Raw genomic sequence first — 19286 nt, 5'->3', positions numbered from 1 at the left:
TTTTTTTTTTTTTTTTTTTAAGATTTTATTTATTTACTTGACAGAGAGAGAGAGACAGCCAGCGAGAGAGGGCACACAAGGAGGAGGAGTGGGAGAGGAAGAAGCAGGCTTCTAGCAGAGCAGGGAGCCCAATGTGGGACTCGATCCCGGAACGCCGGGATCACGCCCTGAGCCGAAGGCAGACGCTTAACGACTGAGCCACCCAGGCACCCCGGGTGACTGCTTCTTAATTAAAGAACCCAGAATATTCCAGTGACTTGAATTTAAAAAAAAAAAAAAAAAAGTTTTGAAGGAAACGTCTTAAGTATGTACCCACATCACAATAGGAATTCAGATTTAAGGTATACTCTTTATTGATCTAAGTTCAATTTGATTTTTCATTTTCTATCAGTGTAGGAATATTACCTCCTATACTAAAAACTGACGATTTTCATAGCCTTTAAACTCAGGAAATTCTGAGTGCTCACGGATTATGAGATGATTTATGTATAAGGAACTTACATATAAATTTGCTTTGTAATTATTTAAATATTTATAATCATCTTGGGAATCTTATCTAAATACCAAAATATTAAAAATATTTACACTCCAGTGGAGGAAAACCCATTCTTTACAGATTGCACTGTTTGGATCAACATTTCTTTCAGAGAAAGTGAAATTGGAAGATTTAGAAATCTTGGGCCAGTGTAACCGCTCTTAGCATTACTAGTAACTGGAGTCACTGAAGCTGACTTCTCCCCGTAGTCAATACAGGCCCCTGAAATGAATGCCTTTTAAATCCCGACAACAGGCTGTCCCATGCAGATAACCGAAATAATGCCAGCAAGTCTTGCAGGCAGGCAGTCTACACATGAGGTCAAACACTCCAATAGTGGGACCTGGGTGCAAACCTGTTGGCGCTGGAGCCCACGCTCTGACCCATGCCGCAGCCCCTGCACTAACGTGTCCTCCTTCAACCCCACGCACGTCACACACAACCCTGAGCTCTACTGCGTGGAGGAGGGGGTGCGCGCAGTCCCCAACGGAGAAACAGGTGATTCCCCAAGTTCATTTGGGAATGCTTTCTAATTCAAAATTCATTTTCCTAGAGCAATACTATTGTTAACAATTATATCAATTCTCTGGAAATAAAACACTACTTTTCTTAACAAAAATAATTTTACAATTCTCCTGGAAACAGGGCCCAGTCATGGAAGAGGGGCTAACACTGACGATGGACACCCCTTCCGGTGCTCAGAGCATCTAGTTCATTCTATGCAACCTTATTCTAGGAGAATAGGGTGGTCTAGGGAGGAAGTTAGGATTTCTAGGAGTGCCTCTGTGGCCCAACTCTAGGGGTCACCGTTCACACCACATTCTACAGAAAAGAAACTCAGCAGCAGTACGTTTACATTAAAGTGGATGGTTTATGGAGGAATCTTGAGCCCAAACCATTCCATTAAAATACAATTTTATTATGCAATTTAAAAAAATTAAAAAAATAAAGAGGATGGTAACAGTGCCCTTAGAGCCCTAAGGCCTTCCAAGTTCATACAGCTGCTTAGAGACACAACCAGGATCACAACTCTTATTTTCAGCTGCTCTTTAATGGTGCATTTAGGATACAAGCAAATTTTTATCCTCTTTAACACTGTGTATTCAACTGTCTTAGGGGAAATGGCATTGAGTAACAGACAAATCCTGCAGTGAGAACATCAAATATACTAAAAGGAAAACCTGCACACACTAGAGACAAACCTACAGAAAACAACTCATTAAAAAAACAAAACAAAAAACAAAAAACAAAAAACAAAAACGACCAAAGACATCCCACACCTATGTAACATATTAAGCAGTCTGTGTCCCAAAGCTCCAAACAAAAACAAGAGTATTTCACTTGCATTACCCAAACCCGAACCCCCCTTATTCTTTATCTCCCACTGACTACACCACAAAGGAGATAGTGATTTGTAATTATGACTACCATGTGCGTCTGCTGAGACAAAATCATCTGGTCCTGAGGCCAGTGTCATCTGCATTAATGTCATAGGAGGGAAGCACTGTGGCCACCATCGCTGATGCCAATTAAGATAAGGAGCCAGGACATTCAGTCCTCAACTGGGTCTCAAGACAGATGACATTTTCTACAAAGAGAACCTAGGCCCCAAACCAAACACCCTATGTTCCACATTTTTTAACCCGGTATCTGTCAGTGATAAAAATTATCTAGGCATGAAAACATTTGGTTACTCAATGGGGTAAAGCACCATAGCAGTTTTCCCAATTCCTGAAACTGCACAACCACCTGCCAATCATCACAAATAATCAAAGGGAGAGAGGTAGAAAGAAAACAACAACAACAAAAATCAACACAGGTCTTTGAAAAAGTATTGGTATGGGAACTATGCAAAGATTATATGACAAGACTGCTTAATCCATGTTAGAGAATCAGAAAGAGATTCAACCTCCACAAATACGTTCCTGAGAAAGGCAAACTACCTACCAGAAACTAAATCATGTTTCCAGTTTCCTAGGCATGTGCAAAACACACTCGGAACTTGCCCTCCTTTCCCCTACTTGATGCACAAAGTTAACTTGGGTTGAGAAACTTAACCTCTCTTTATTCCCTGACATGCCAGTAAGAACCCAAGAGGGAAAAAGTTACATGGTATCCTATACAGAAAGACTAGAAGTCCTCCCAGAAGCAGAAATAATGAATTAGACATCACTGGAAATGAACATCTCTGAACCCAACTTTTAAAACGTTGTAGGATGCCAGAGACCACCAAGTCCAGGTGCAGCGGTGGGGGAAGGGTCTTCACCAAGAGTTCAGCCAGCTCCAGTTATCACAGACGCCTGGACGTGCTCTGAAGACGCTGGAAGCAAGTCAGAAGGCCCAGTGCTTGCATCAGGGGCCTCTCTGCACAAAGGAAATCTTCGGTAAGATGCTGCACTTTGACGTAGCACACACGTGCAGCAGGCACTTCGAGGAAAAACTCCCACGTCTCCCCCATCACTCTGAGTCAACCAGCACTCAGATACTATACCCACATAACACACGTGTTATCAACGGCTACAATTTCTAAGATGGAAACGTAGTCACAAAGCACACAATAGGCAAGTGGGATGCAGACGTTAACGTGCTCATTCCGAAGCCCAGGGTCTGACCCAGTCCACAGCCCCTGCACATACATGTTCTCCCTCCACCCCAGGCACCTCATCACACCCCCCTGCTACACTGCTGGGACAGGCAGTCCTCAACTTACAAGCACATTATCCTCCAAAGCTCATTTGGAAATTTATTCCAAGTCAAAATTCATTTTCCTAGAGAGATGGGATTAATGATGATTAGGTTCCCAGGCTAGCCCCCAATCTAAAGCCCATTTAATCTATAATGTAAGAAAGACACTCCCCTAGCACTTAATATATGTATGGAGACCAAGCAGCTGAACACCAGTTAAGGCATTGTGTCAATGGGGACAAAACACAGTCACAGAAGAGAATTAAAGAAGCTACTTTGCTACTGACTCTACTGCCATCATCTCCAGTCTCAGGAGTCAGAAGAGAGTAGAGGAAGAGGGGTGGAAAAAAAATGGGAGAATGTTCTCTGCTTTTCTAAAACATAAAGAGATGAAAGAGGAAGGAATTTCATTTTCCACCCTGCCTCTTCCTTCTCCTCCCTTTACAATCCCAAATGAGACATAAGACTTCATGCCTTCCTCACTCCAGTCAGACAGGTGGTCTCCTGCCTACTCCTTGTGTATGGAAGCACAAATGGGGAAAAAATGGGAGAATGTTCTCTGCTTTTCTAAAACATAAAGAGATGAAAGAGGAAGGAATTTCATTTTCCACCCTGCCTCTTCCTTCTCCTCCCTTTACAATCCCAAATGAGACATAAGACTTCAGGCCTTCCTCACTCCAGTCAGACCCGTGGTCTCCTGCCTACTCCTTGTGTATGGAAACAGCCCACCTGAAAACACCAAGAGCAAAATTTTGCTTCAAAGATAAAATCTGTCAGGGGCACCTGGGTGGTACAGTCAGTTAAGAGTCCAACTCTTGGTTTCAACTCAGGTCTGATCTCAGGGTCATGAGATTGAGCCCCATGTTGGGCTCTATACTCACTGGGGAGTCTGCTTGGGATTCTCTCTCTCTTCTCCTTCTGCCCCCTCCCTACATACACACACACACTATCTCTCTCTCTCTCTCTCAAATAAATAAATCTATCTTTAAAAAAAAAAAAATCTGTCGGGATACCTGGGTGGCTCAGTCGGTTAAGCATCTGCCTTTGGCTCAGGTCATGATCCCAGGGTCCTGGGATTGAGTCCTGCATCATCAGCTCCTTGCTAAGCAGGGAATCTGCTTCTCCCTCTGCCTGCAACTCTTTCTGCTTGTGCTCTCTCTCTCCTCTCTCTGACAAATAAAATCTCTAAAAAATAAAAATAAAAAATTTTTTTAGATCTGTCATTTCTTAACATCTTCCACCAAAGCAGAGAACTTTCTTCCCCATTTTCAATCCAACTATCTTAGTACACACATAAGAAAGCCAGTATCTAGGACAATGAAATGAAACCAAGGAACAGAAAATTTAATTCAAAATGTTAACACCATGTGAAAAAAAAAGGACTTGAAAAGACATTTCTCCTAAGAATGCGTACAAATGGCTGATAAGTGCATGAAAAGATGCTCGACATCAAAAGTCTTCTGGGAAATGCAAATCAAAACCATGAGATACCATTTCACACCCATTAGCTTGGCTATTATCAAAATGTTAGTGAGGATGTGAAGAAATTGGAACGCTCTCAAATTCATAGTCAGAATGTAAAATGATGCAGCAGCTGTGGAAAATGATCTGGTGGCTCTTCAAAGAGTTAAATATAGAACTACCACATGACCTTGTATTCCGCTCCTAGGTATATACCCAAAAGGACCGAAAGCAGGGGCTTGAACAGATATGTGTAAACCCATGTTTACATCACCATTATTCACAATAACTACAAGGTTGAAGCAATCTGAGTGTCCATCAACAAATGAATAGATAAAATGTGGTACATAAATACGACGGAATATTATTCAGCCATAAAAAGGGGAGGAAATTCTGACTCACGCTACAAACAGATGAACTTTGAAAACACGCTAAATGAAATAAATCAGACCAAAAGGACAAATATGGTAGCAGTCTTCTTACTTGGGGTACCAAGATAGGCAAACTCATACAGACAGTAGAATAGTGTTTACCAGGGGCTGGTGGGAAGATTGAATGGAAAATTAGCCTTTAATGAGTTCAAAGTTTTTGTTTGCATTGATGGAAAATTCTGGAACTAGATCATGGTGATGGTTACACAACATTATGAATTTAGTTAATGCCACTGATCTATGTACTTAAAAGTGGTTAAAATGGTAAATTTTATGTTACGTATATTTTACCACAAACAAACCAAAAACAGACCACAAACCAGAAGAACTAGAGCTAACAGCATAACTTCATTGCAACCTCAACTTTCCTAATCTATAGAATAGGAGAAAAATACAGTATTACGTGTCTTCGAATTTTGGGCTGCCTCATAACTATCCGGTATCTCAAATATTAAACCCGCAAATAGAAGGGTCTACACCCTAGCATGCATCATCATGCTGACCACCGTGGCACGACCCGGCTGCCAGGGAGAAGCTCTTCTGAGTTAGACCATCACATACAAAGAATCCACTTATACACGTGAACAGACACCTTAACCTGGTGAGTTTCATTGTGAAAATCTTATTTAAATTCTCATTGTACCAACATAAAGTCACGAAATAAAGGATTTCAGAGAAGGGTACAATTAGGATAGTAACCAGAGTGCATTTGCTGACAAAGAGTGTTAGATGAAGTTGTTTAAAATTAAGAAGGGGGGTGCCTGGGTGGCACAGCGGTTAAGCGTCTGCCTTCGGCTCAGGGCGTGATCCCGGCGTTGTGGGATCGAGCCCCACATCAGGCTCCTCTGCTATGAGGCTGCTTCTTCCTCTCCCACTCCCCCTGCTTGTGTTCCCTCTCTTGCTGGCTGTCTCTATCTCTGTCAAATAAATAAATAAAAGCTTTAAAAAATAAAAAAATAAAGAATAAATAAATAAAATTAAGAAGGGGGCGCTAGGACAGCCAGTGGGACCCGTGGCCAGCAGTCACTGGGGGAGTCCTGCAGACTCCAGGTAGAGCAGCCTGGCCAGCCTAGGGGGCTCCAGCGAAGAGCGTAAAACTCAAAGTGAGCACAAAACACATAACCTCACAATGTGTCACACACCCTGGGAACAGGTTTCTAGACAGGCAGTTAAATCAAGGTACTGCGGTTCCTACGAGCCCTCCAAACCATTTAGCACCAGTGTGGATCTTACTTCCAGACAGACTGACACAACTACCTATATATGGAACATTCCCACTCAAGGACCACTTAATAAGAAACTCCTCCAGGGTTAAGTAAATCTCAACCTGGCTGCATGGTTCCAAGAATAAGAGCCGTCTCATGAACTTCCTTGTATTACAGAAGTCTCAAACACGATGCATAACATAAAGCGAGCATTCAATAAATGCTAATAAATCAGATTTTCTTAGCTAGCCATTAAATAGGAGATGGATCAAAACCAAGAAGAGGTAAACAACTTTTTTTCTTGTGATGAGAAGTGTTAAGGTCTTTCTCTAAGCAATTTTTAAACACGCAACACAGTAGCATCAATTATAATCACTATGCTGTACATTACATCCGAGGCCTTAGCTTATAAAAAGACAAAATGCTTCATGAAGTTGCGTGTTATCCTTGGGAAGGGGTCACGCTCATCTTCCTCTGTATTGTTCCAATCGTAGTATACGAGCTGTGGAGACAGGTACCTAAATGATTTTTAATATGTAAAAACAAATATTAAAAAATAGATACATGTAATACTCCCAACTCTTTCCTGAGACCATATTGTAGTTACCCTTTTGAAAAGCAACTTGAATGTCATAAAATGGATTTTGTGTAATCTTACTTTGAATGGGAACCTCTGCGTGTAGGCTTAGTTCACAACAACCCCCTTTCTCAGAGAATGTCTCCTTTTCACTCACTGAGGTGGACTCCACTGTAAGAACAACAGTGAATCGTCCTGGTGTGGACGACTATCTCAAATGGGGTCAGACTGTCTCTCCCCCACCACTTGGATTTGAAATAGCTAGGGAGGCACAGTGTGTCTGTGGAAGTCCCTGGAACTGGAAAACATAAATCCCAGCACTGTGGAGTTAGCCTCCTCCTGCCATGCGCTCATGAGCAGAGGAAACAAGTCTCTGCAGAGAGAACGCTACCCAAGCCCCAAGAGAAGCAGAAATGAACAATAAGAATGACCGACCTGACTTGGTTCCAGACAATGTCCTTGACATTAACTTCTGAGAAATATTCCATACCCTTTTAACACCTATCCATTTTTTAACCCGGTTAGCTTGAATTGATTTCTATTACTTTCAATTAAGAGTTTTAAACTGTTGCCAAGAATTTATCATAGGAACACTGTAGATGATGATTAGCACATTTTCTACAACTGTGATGACTTAGAAACAAACTGAATGTCACCAAGGAACGGATTAGAAAATTACAGTGACTCAATGAAATGCAACCATTTAAAAAATATGCAGTTTAGGGGCACCTGAGCAGCGCAGTCGTTAAGCGTCTGCCTTCGGCTCAGGGCGTGATCCCGGCGTTATGGGATCGAGCCCCACATCAGGCTCCTCTGCTATGAGCCTGCTTCTTCCTCTCCCACTCCCCCTGCTTGTGTTCCCTCTCTCGCTGGCTGTCTCTCTCTCTGTCAAATAAATAAATAAAATCTTTAAAAAAAAATATGCAGTTTATAAAACTAGGAAAAATGGGTGTTTTAGGATTACAACCATGCAAAACGTCTAGAACAAACATGGGAAAATGAAGACAGTAGACATGAATAGGGGTTCGTGGGCTGTGGGTCACTGATGCTGTTTTAATTTCCTGTCTACTAATTAAAACCAGGAAGAAAAAGCTAATAAATCGCCAAAAACTAGAAACAACATAGATGTCCATCATCAGTGGTTGAATAAGAAAAACTGAAGTACGTCCATATAATGAAATACCACTCGGAGACCATTGATACAAACGGCCTGTGTGTTTGAGATGTTGCTCTAAGTGAAAGATGCCATCACAAAAGGCATGTAATGCTCTTTCCATCGTATCTGGAAGGACAAAACCATAAAGACAGACAGAGATCAGCATTTGCCTGGGAGTCAGGGGAGAAGGCTGAAAGGGACACAAAGAAACCGCATGATAGACATTTCTATTTTTTTGATGGTGGCTGATGATATATTTGCCAAAGTTCAACGAACTGCCCACCTAAAAAGCCAATTTTTGCTGTAAGGATACCTCAGTCAGTCTGACTTAAAAATAAGGACACTAAGCTTGGAAACCAAACCAAAGCTACTGAGGCACGTGTTTTCTAACACTGGATGACATTCATTCACATTTATCAGGTGCCCACGTATGCCCAACACTCTGGTAGGTGTTACTACAAAGAGAACAAAATAAAACAACGATACAAACAGAAATCGTAGTCATTGAAGGCAAGCACAGGCAATCCGGTTGCTATCATAGGGTCAAGGTCTCTGAGCCAGTCACGTGTTTAGCTGAGACCTGAGGAATAAGTAGCAGAGAAGAGGAAAAGCAGGGAAAGATTTTAGATGTACTATTATAACAACAGTTGGGGCGCCTGGGTAGCGCAGTCATTAAGCGTCTGCCTTCGGCTCAGGGCCTGATCCCGGCGTTCAGGGCGTGATCCCGGCGTTCCGGGATCGAGTCCCACATCAGGCTCCTCCGCTATGAGCCTGCTTCTTCCTCTCCCACTCCCCCTGCTTGTGTTCCCTCTCTCGCTGTCTCTCTGTCACATAAATAAATAAAATCTTAAAAAAAAAAATAACAACAGTTAACTCACTAGCAACTCAACTGTTTAAATATATGAAGTGTGGTTATATTTTATTATTTTGATATGATGTAGGATGGGGCTTCCTAAGTAAGCAAATGAAGCTCTCAAAACGGCAGTAGGGGTAGTGGCCAGATACAAAAAAATGCTGTGGATTTGGGGGGCCCTCAAGAGTATTATGGCTCCCCCGTCCACTGCTGATATTTCAAAAGTGATGAACAGAATGTACACAGTTCCCTGACATAAGACTGCCTAAAAGGGTAATTAAATCTCATGTTCTGGTGTTTTCAAGAGATGTACTTGTTTTTAATCTTGGCTGAATTTACCATGGTTTCCTCAAGTTTATGAAGATTCTAAATGATCACTAAACACACACTTACTTACCAAGAAGTGAACAAAAGTGTCCTCTGCCTGGTATTCAAAACTCTTCACGCTGCAGGGTTCGAGCCCCAAGACACCTCCTTCACTTGACTTCAGAGTCACTCCCCTATCTTTATCCTCCTCAACTCACAGGCTGCTCCTTGGCAAATGCCTCTGCAGGCTTCTCTGACCAACCTCCTAATGTTGGGAGTAATTCATGGCCCAAGTCTCTTACTCCCTTCTCTTCCTACATTCATCTGGTTTTAAATACATTCTGTTTGATGGCAAGCCCCACAAGCATCTCATTGTCTGGATCTTTCGCCAAGGCTCCAGATTTGAAGACCCAACTGTTAATTCAACATTTGCATCTGCATACCTAATGGGCAACTCAAACTTCCTGCATCTAAAAGAACTCCAGGCTTCTAGAGTCACACAAATTCTTTCTCGCCCCAGTATTCCTTACTCTCAATAAAAGCTGCCTCTATGCGCCCACGCTGATCATGCCAAAAACCTAGCGGTCAGCCTTGATGAGATGAGAGGGCAAGAGGGGAATCAGCAAGTAACATAGGCACCGCCTTCAAAATATATTCCAAATGCAACTATTTCTCACCTTCACTATTACTTCAGGTTCAAGACACCCATCTCCCTCTCCTGAAGGACTGAGTAAATCATTAGCCTCTTGCCTCCTTACAACACATTCTCCACAAAGCAATCAGAGTGAGTTCTCAGCTCATTGCAAATCCCCTCTCAAAGCCCCGGGCCCTCATGAGACAAAAAATGGACCTACTGACATAGAACAACAATTAGCAACACATTAGCCTTTGCACTGAAGGTAACAAGAAATACCTTCAAAGTCAAGAGAGTCCTCCTGTTACCCCTAAATCAGAGAATATTGCTTAAATTTAGTAATCAACACTCAGATGCAGTGAAAGAATCCCTTAAAACAAAAACAAAACAAAATCAATGACCATCCATCCCTAAATCAATGTGTTCAAACTAAATACTGTCCGCCTCTTATCTGATCAGACCTCCACAGTCACCTTGGAGGCTGGGAGGGAAAACAAAGCTCTTCATCTTTTGACCACAGAAATTTTAAAAATCTGAAGTAATCTGGTTTCACCTTAAATAGAAAAGGAGTCTGGAAAATAAATACTAAGTTTTGAACCTCTCATACCTAGTCGGAAAACAGCTACCATTAGAAAAGATTATCTACAGAAATTTCTCCTAACCAGTATGACTTCAACATAAAATGTACACCAAATGTATCCAAAGTGTTGTTAGTATGTTAAATAATCTTTCCAGAAACTTCAGTTTTAAATGTATAGGTCCACAACTGCATAAAAAATAAAATACCGAGGAGTAAATTTAATCAAGGAAGTAAAAGACCTGTACTCTGAAATAAGACACTGATAAAAAAAAATTGAAGTTGACACAAATAAATGGAAAGATATGCTGTGCTCACGCTTGGAAGAATTAATATGGTTAAAATGTCCATACAACCCAAAGCAATCTACAGATTCAATGCAATCCCTATCAAAATACCAATAACATTTTTTCCCAGAACTAGAACAAATAATCCTGAAATTTTTAATCGAACTACAAAGGAACCCAAGTAGCCAAAGCAATCTTGCAAAGCTGAAGGCATAACAAGACCAGATTTCAAACTATACTACAAAGCTATAGTAATCAAAACAGCTTGGCATCGTCTCTCTCTCTCTCTCTCTCTCTCATACACACACACACACACACACAGAAATAAAGGTACACTTGTATGGTTAATTAATCTAGGACAAAAAAAGGCAAGAACCATACAAGGGGAAAAAGTCTTCAAAATGGTGCTGGGAAAACTGGACACCTGAAAGAATGAAACTGGACCACTTTCTTACACCATACATAAAAATAAACTCAAAATAGATTCAAGACCGAAACATAAGGCCTCAAGCCATAAAAATCCTAGAAGAAAACATAGGCAGTAATCTCTTTGACATCAGCCTTAGCAATGTTTTTTTGGATCTGTCTCCTCAGACCAGGGCAACAGAAGCAAAAAGGAGTAAGTGGGACCCCATCAAGTTAACAAACCTTTTGCACAGCAAAAGAAACCATCAACTAAATGAAAAGGCAACCTATTGAATGGCAGAAGATATATGCAATGATATATCCAATAAGGGATCAATATCCAAAATATATAAAGAACTCCTACAACTCAGCACCAAAAGAACAAACAATCCGATTTTAAAAATGGGCGAAGGACCTGAATAGGTATTTTTCCAAAGAAGATATACAGATGGCCAACAGACACATGAAAAGATGCAACATCAATAACCATTAGGGAAATGCAAATCAAAACCAAAAGATATCACCTCACATCTGTTAGAATAGCTAGTATCAAGAAGACATAGTAAGTGTTAGTGAGGATGTAAAGAAAAGGGAACCCTCCTGCACTGTTGGTCGGAAAGCAAAATGCTGTAGCTACTATAGAAAACAGCGTGGAGGTTCCTCAAAAAAAATTGAGAACTGCCATATGGTCCAACAATTCCACTTCCGCGTATTTTTCCAAAGGAAAAAAAAAGATATATGCACCCCTATATTTATTGCAGCATACTCACAATAGCAAATGAAAAGATATATGCACCCCTATATTTATTGCAGCATACTTACAATAGCCAAAATATGAAAACAACCGAAGAAGTGTCCATTATTAGATGAATTGATAAAGAAGGTGTGGGGTATACACAATGGAATATTACTTAGCCATAAAAAGGATGAAATCTTGCCATTTGTGACAATATAGTTGGAACTGGAGGGTATTATACTAAGTGAAATAAACCAGATCAAGACAATATAAAGATTTCACATAAATGTGTTATTTAAAAAACAAAAACAAAGCTAAACTGAAACAAAATCATAAATACATAGAACTGGTGGTTGCTAGAGGGGAGCAAGGTAGGGAGAAAAGTAAAATGGGGAAGAGGGGTTAAAAGGTACAAACTTTCAGTTATAAAAGAAGACGCGGAATGCAATGAACAGCACAGGGAATATAGTTAATATTGCAACAACTTTGCATAGTGACAGATGTTAGCTAGATTTATTGTGATCACTTCGTAATATATAAACGTTGAATCACCGTTGTACATCTGAAACTAGCCTAATAATGTACGTCAACTACACTTGGATTAAAAAATTGTCCCATGCTTCATTAAAAACTAATGACGTACTGTATGGTAACTAACATAATTTAAAAAAGGAGAAATAATGGCTATTTTTTTTAAAGTAAAAAATAAAATTGTTTAAATGACCTGTCATCTTCAAATTTTCAAACAATGCTTCACTTTGTGTTCTCAGGCACTATAGGAAACAAGGCACATCACTGTTTCCATTCCTCAACAATCTGTGACCAACATTAAATACAAAATGTTTTCTTACAAATTAGAAACATCTAGAAATATATCCCACTAAGTCCAGCATCATAAAAAGAATAACCTCCCATATTTGCTTTTACTGTTTCTAAGGTTTTTTGAAAGTCAATCTCTAAAATGTTTATCTCCCCCTATAGAAGCCAGAAAGAAAACATTCACGCTCCTCTACACTTTTCACACCTGTCTTCAGACACACACACACACACACACTCCCCATTTGACTGTCTCCTTATGGCATCATCTTCTGGCAGCAAGAACGGAGCAGTGGCACTGTGCCTCCTCCCGAACCGTGACTATTTTTAGGCCAGCGGCCCCTCTGATTCCTAACTTGGCCCTAGGTAATCATGAGACAGTGAGAAACCCTTCAGAAGCCAGGCAAGTCCCAGTAGGATTAACAACACTCCACTGCAAGAATCTCCCAAGGGCTACAAAGGAGGACACCCTCCCAAGCACAGCGAGGTCGTGACCTCTATAGCCCCACCCACCCACTGCCCTCACTTGGCCCAACCAAGGCTGGATTCCCATTCCTGACATGCAATCTATAGTACCCATAATTTCATTGGGGAAAAAAATAAAATAAAATTTTTTAAAAGCTGAAATTTCCTACTTTTATGAGAGTTTTAACCCATATGCTGGAAAATTTAAAGCAATTCAGTGTTGAGATTTTTTTTTCTCCTCCTCAAATGTCATGTCCAGTAACAACACAGATTTTGGATTTGCTGACCTTGGGAAGAGGTAGGTAGTGATAAAAACATTCAAAGAAAATTTTAGTCACCTTTCAAAAAAAGAATATACCAAGATGGTATAATAATAGGAGGTAAGTGTCTCCTTGTGCTATTTATAAATATAACCACACACTATAACGTCTATAATTGGTACAGGCCCACCAGAAACACCAAATATATCTGAAGTTAGCACTCTACACCATCACTGCTATGCCTCTATTAAAGACAACTATAGTAAGGCAAATTTCAAGTTCAGTGTTTGGTTGGTTTCTCCAGCTCACTACTAAAATGAAACATCAGAACCTCAAACTCGGTTTGAATATTGAAATTTCAAGGGAGAGCACATCCAAAAAAAGGGAAAAAACACATTCATATATTTCATTTTGTACCTTTCCACCAAGGGCATCAAGTCACATGAAAATTAATTGCCTTCATTCATCCCCCATCTTGGATTTTGTAAAGAACTGTCCATCTTTTCTGAACCCATAGATTGACAGCGTCAAAAATGTTTGTTCTCCAGATTTCTCCTGATAACATCAAATGAAGACCTCATGAAAATGTTAAGGACAAGACATGGGCTCTAGTATTTAAGAAGACAAGCTTGATTCAGAGGGGGAACCAACCAGTAAAGACTCACTCACTGATTCTGGTTGTGGCATCTGCTTATTGGGAATCTCTGTCCCTCAAGGTGACCACACCTGTCACATGTCCTCTTCTCCATCTACTCTGGGGATCTAGGATGGCTGAATGTGGGAATGTGCCAGGAGAACCAAGAAATATAGCATGATCTCAGGAAGCAAGAAGCCCAGCCAAGTTCCCTCCCTTAACCTCATAAGCAGAACAAAATCTCTCTGTTTCAAAATTAGCTACTTTTTTTTTTTCTTCTCAGAAGGGAGTATAGGAAGAGGGAGCCTATGGGATCTTAGAATCCGTCCTCAATAGACTTAGAGGAATAGACTGTATAATTTGTTTAAAGACATTGAATATGCATAGTGTTATACTATAGAAAAATTTGGAAATTCACAAATTGGGCTTTGTTTGGCTTTATATTTGCAAGGCATTAATGTGTTTAATGCAAAGTCTTTAGCTTCATGAAAAGGATCCAAGTCTGGCTACCAATTATATCACAGCCTGACTGCAACAGCCTTTAATATCAATGGCACATCAAAGTCAATCAAAACAGATACTTAGAAGTGACTACCCTCAGCCATAAATCCTCAAATAATTCAGTAATAGGAGGACTCCATCCTTAATGGCAACATGTGGCTCAGTTATGGTCTGGAAATCTCAAACTGACCACAGCCAGGACCACTGCTCCCATTTGCACAGATGGGTGGGCTCCGGTGGCATGACCGGCTGGCCCCGAGTTTAAAGGCAGAGATGGATGCAAGAGGATTTGAACTTAGAAAAGGGAGGGAAGGGGCACCTGGATGGCTCAGTTGTTAAGTGTCTGCCTTCAGCTCAGGGCGTGATCCCAGGGTTCTGGGATCGAGCCCTGCATCGTGCTCCCTGCTCTGATGGGAGCCTTCTCTTCCTGCCCCTCCCCCCCTGCTTGTGTTCCCTCTTTCACTGGCTGTCTGTCATATAAATAAATTAAATTTAAAAAAGAAAGAAAGAAAGAAAGAAAAAGAAATGGGAGGGAAATGTTTTACTCATGCTCCCCCAAATGATATCTGTGGAATTCAACAGTCCAGTTTTTTAAAGTAAAGAATTTTAGGATCTACTCATGCCTTTCTCTAAATGATTCTGACCCCTGCGAAAAGTATTTTAATCAGATATTAACCAAAGTAACATCTCTCCTTTGGGATAGATCTTTCTAACTTTTATACCTAAAATGTCCGTGTGATTTAACTTAATTCACACTTACAGTTTAGAAAAATTCTATTCCCACCGTTATATGAATGCAAGATGTTATATAGTTAGCTATCCAAACCTTACCAATTTTTTTTACAACTATTCCCTTAATAATAAAGACTTTCAAGCAGGAGATAATTCTTTTTTTAAATATTCAGAACCTCCAATTAGCTACAAAAGGAGGAACCCCCTACAACAGTACTCGAGTCATCCCAGAAAAGCTAAGGGGGGGGTCGCATTCTTCATGTACCACCCTGCCTGTTTCTGTATCCCTGCCATGAAGTGACCTTTTACTGCAAGAACTTCCATTCATTTAACAAACATTGATTACTTGCCTACCACGCACCAGCTGCTCTGCTAGGGACACAATGGTGAACACAGTCCCTGTGTTTGAGGAGCCTTCAAAGAGCCAATAGTTAAGACAAGAAAGTACAAGTAAACAACTACAAAAACTGCAAAATTAGAGGTGGAGCCCAGCCTAAGGGAACCCCGGGGGTGGACTCCACTGGTGTGGACATGGAGAGAATGATCGAGTGTAGCTCCCTGAAGAAGAGCAAGCTTGGACTGAGGATGAGGAACAGGCAGGTGTTTCGGACCCTTTCAGATTCTATCAGCTAGTAACACTGCCCCTCCAAAAATCTGGAGGGACAACATGAGAAAGTCAGGTTTTAATTTTGCCACTAAGGACACTTAAAATATTGTGGAGGGTGGCTGATATAATAGCTGGAAAACTAAGACTTTGAATGTCAAAGAGACCTGTGAGAGAAAATGCTGTGTAAACAGTGTTCGCCCCAGCAAGACTGTCAAGTGGGGACGTCTCTCTGACACATTGGCAATCCCTCCTTGTCTGCCCACAGTCTCTGACGTGCGTGAGGCCAGGATGCTGGAGCAGCCGCTACCTCTTCCACAGAGAAAACGATATCAGCACAGAGCACTTCCAAGTCCCCAAAATGTTCTCACAGGTGTCCTCCCCGGTGACAGCCCCATAGCACAGACAGGTCCCATGATGACTTTCTACACCTCTTTCCTATTTATAGGTCTTCCCAGACATGGAGTGTCTTGCCCAAGAAACATAGTTAATAAGTAAAATCAACATTAAAACCCAGTTTAAATGTGTACTCTTGGTCTCTTTCCCCCTTCCTTCCCATAGCCAAGAAGGTTCCCCAACATTTGCTAGCCACAGACCCAGCACCGTAGAACTGCTCACACGTGGAGGAAATGCATTACTCATGGAGAGCGCCCTCATTTACTCAGCTGTTGGGCTACCTGCCTTGCTTGGACAAGTCGAATCTTCTTGGCCTCATTCTCCTCCTCTGTAAAAATTGATGCAACGGTAACAACCCATTTCGTAAGGTTGTTTTAAGGTTAAATGAAATTTTTGGAAACTTTCTAACACACACTGTTAGTTGCTACTGTTAATACAGTCAACAACCTTGTGAAACAAGCTTTATTATTATCCTCACTTTAGGACCAGAACTTAGCAACTTGTTCATTCAGTCGAGGCAACTTTCTAGGACCGGGGGGTGGTGGTGAGGGGGTAACAGTTGCACAGATGAAGATTACTTATCAAGACTCCTATTCATACACTTAAGTGCATTGCATGGTACTTATATCAGTTAAAAAATTTGGGAGGCACCCAGGTGGCTCAGTCAGTTAAGCAGCTGCCTTTGGCTCAGGTCATGATCTCAGGGTCCTGGGATTGAGCCCCACATTGGGCTCCCTGCTCAGTGGGAACCCTGCTTCTCCCTCTCCCTCTACCTGTCACTCCCCCTGCTTGTGTTGTCAAATAAATAAAATCTTTAAAAAAATGTTCTTTTCACATTTCATGTGGCCAGTAAACAGCAGTATGTATGTTCCCAAACACATCTATTAACTCATTTTGGACCTAAAGACGTTTTTCCTGGCTCTTGTTCTATAATCTACTTTCCAACTAATCCTTCCTACCCTAGTGAAAATCTTGCATGTTGACTGCACCAACCACCATTTTGATCTGACCTTGTGGACATCAAACCTGCCTTACTTACGCAGTTTTACGTTCTACTGTTAGCTCCTGCCTATATTCACCTAGACCCTCCTAGAGAAGTAGGTCTCTGCCCACTACCCTGTCGGGGCACTATAGCCCCAGACGTAAGCAATCACTTTGAAAAGCAGTTTAGGACCACATACCCGGTACCCACAGTTTCAAACCAAGAGACCTCTGAGAATCTAAAATATTAGCTCAGTCTAGGTCAGAATTCCTTCAACACTTTTTCTAAGCACCTTAATAAAAGCACTATTCCAAGTACTCCTGATAGAGAGGTGAACAAAATTGTATTCTTGTTCTTGTCAAGATTACATCATCCTGTCAATATGAATTCCATCATCAATTAAGCTTTTTCATGACCATCGGTAAGAAGTAGGAGAGTCAAACACAGTAAGACTGAGTTCCAGGAGACCACTGAGTCCATACAGAAAGGGCTGTCCCTGTAAAAGTAAACAACTAAAACCATACCACCATTCACACGTAATGCCTGTCAAGGACCACCAGGGACTGCAGTTTGGCTGAAGAAAGAACTTGACGTGAAGACTCTGCATTCTTTTGCTTCTAAGTTGTACACAGCTGGGTAAAGGAATTACCCAAAAGGTAGCACAGGTTGTTGGAGGGAAATGGGGCTAGACTGCGTACACAGGCACAGTTTTAAGCTAAAATGAATTCTCTCCCTGAAAGTGTTAAATGCCCATGAGCAGCTCCTTGTTTAGAATCAGACAGTTGCCGTATCTCCTCAAAGTCCACTTGGCTAAAAGGAAATAATTTTCCATCTGAATCCTGCCAAGACCAGTTGAAAAATGTCAGTATGTGTGTGTGCGGTTACGCAAGTTGGCATCTCACACCATATCTCCCAACCCTCATTAAACATCAACTTCCTGTACCTTTTACTTGGAAAATCATTACCTGTGTTAGGCTTTCCACCTGCAAGTAAGAGTTCTTTCACAGAAGGTCAGTGTATGTATATATCTAACTCCAAGGGCAGCCCAAAGAGCCAAAGGAAGAAAGAGCCAGCCTCGCTAAAATGGCCTACTTGTCAAATCCTAACACCGTACATTCCTTAGAAGTCATTTTGGTAATACAGAACTGTTGACCTTTAGGGCTAGAAACCATGACTGATACTCAGGGTGTAACTATGGTTTTATGGGACATTCTCTTCCTCGTTGTGATGGACACCAGGCCTCACCTCCTAGTTAAATTTCTACCTGGGATTAACCCCATCCGCCCAAGAATTACCTGCCTCCATGTAGCTTAAAAAAAGGAAATAGGATTCAGTATTTCTACAGAAAAAAAGGGCTTCAGAAAAACAAGTATTAGTTCCTATTCAACATACATGACCCTGGGCTGCTAAATGTAAAGGGTGTACATTTCACAATGTATTATTGTGCAGTCAAATGATTCAGAGGACTGATAGGATCTTACTCGGTTCTCTTTGAAGCACTGTAAAAGCTGTAAAATGTCACAGAAGTGTCTGTAACTATCAATTTTCCATTTGTGCCTCTCATCTTAGTGGCTTACAGGCTTTAACGTTCTATGTTCTGCAGTTAGAAGATGGAAAAATAACATGCCATAATTCCAAGCAACGTCATCTGAAATGTTATATACCCAAACCAGTGATGCTTTTGATCCCACTTCAGCACCCATACGCAGAAAATCCTAGCAATAGTGATTATTCTTTAGGGCATGAAAAATAGTCAAGTATCGGTAGCCTACCAGGAGTGTGGTATAGACCAAGAGAGAAGACCGGGTCCTAGTCCTGGTTCTATAACTTAACTCATCGTAATACAAAACATTTATCCAAATTGTTCCAGTCAATTTCCTCATGTATAATAGGATAGACCTCTACTTCACAGGTTGGTGTGCTAACTGAACAGAAAGGTCCTTAATGTCCTATTCACAAGGCACTACCCAAAAACATGCAATTATGTATGTTTTTAAGCACCTTAATAAAAGACCACTGTGTATGTGTGTGTATGCGTGTGTGTGTGC

At 41.1% G+C, this 19286-nt stretch overlaps 1 protein-coding gene and 1 non-coding gene across 2 annotated transcripts in view; both read right to left on the bottom strand.

The window, feature by feature from the left end:
* The window catches only part of MTUS1 (microtubule associated scaffold protein 1), a 187995-nt gene that overhangs the window by 158529 nt on the left and 10180 nt on the right, over positions 1-19286 (bottom strand). The window lies entirely within an intron of this gene.
* On the bottom strand, positions 6728-6835 carry LOC121105672. Its single transcript, XR_005838305.1, has one exon. It is a non-coding gene; the product is annotated as a U6 spliceosomal RNA (small nuclear RNA).

This window comes from Ursus maritimus, unplaced genomic scaffold (assembly GCF_017311325.1).
Source record: "Ursus maritimus isolate PB19 unplaced genomic scaffold, ASM1731132v1 scaffold_28, whole genome shotgun sequence".
NCBI classification, from domain to species: Eukaryota; Metazoa; Chordata; class Mammalia; order Carnivora; family Ursidae; genus Ursus; species Ursus maritimus.
This window is presented reverse-complemented; position numbering and strand designations above follow the sequence as displayed.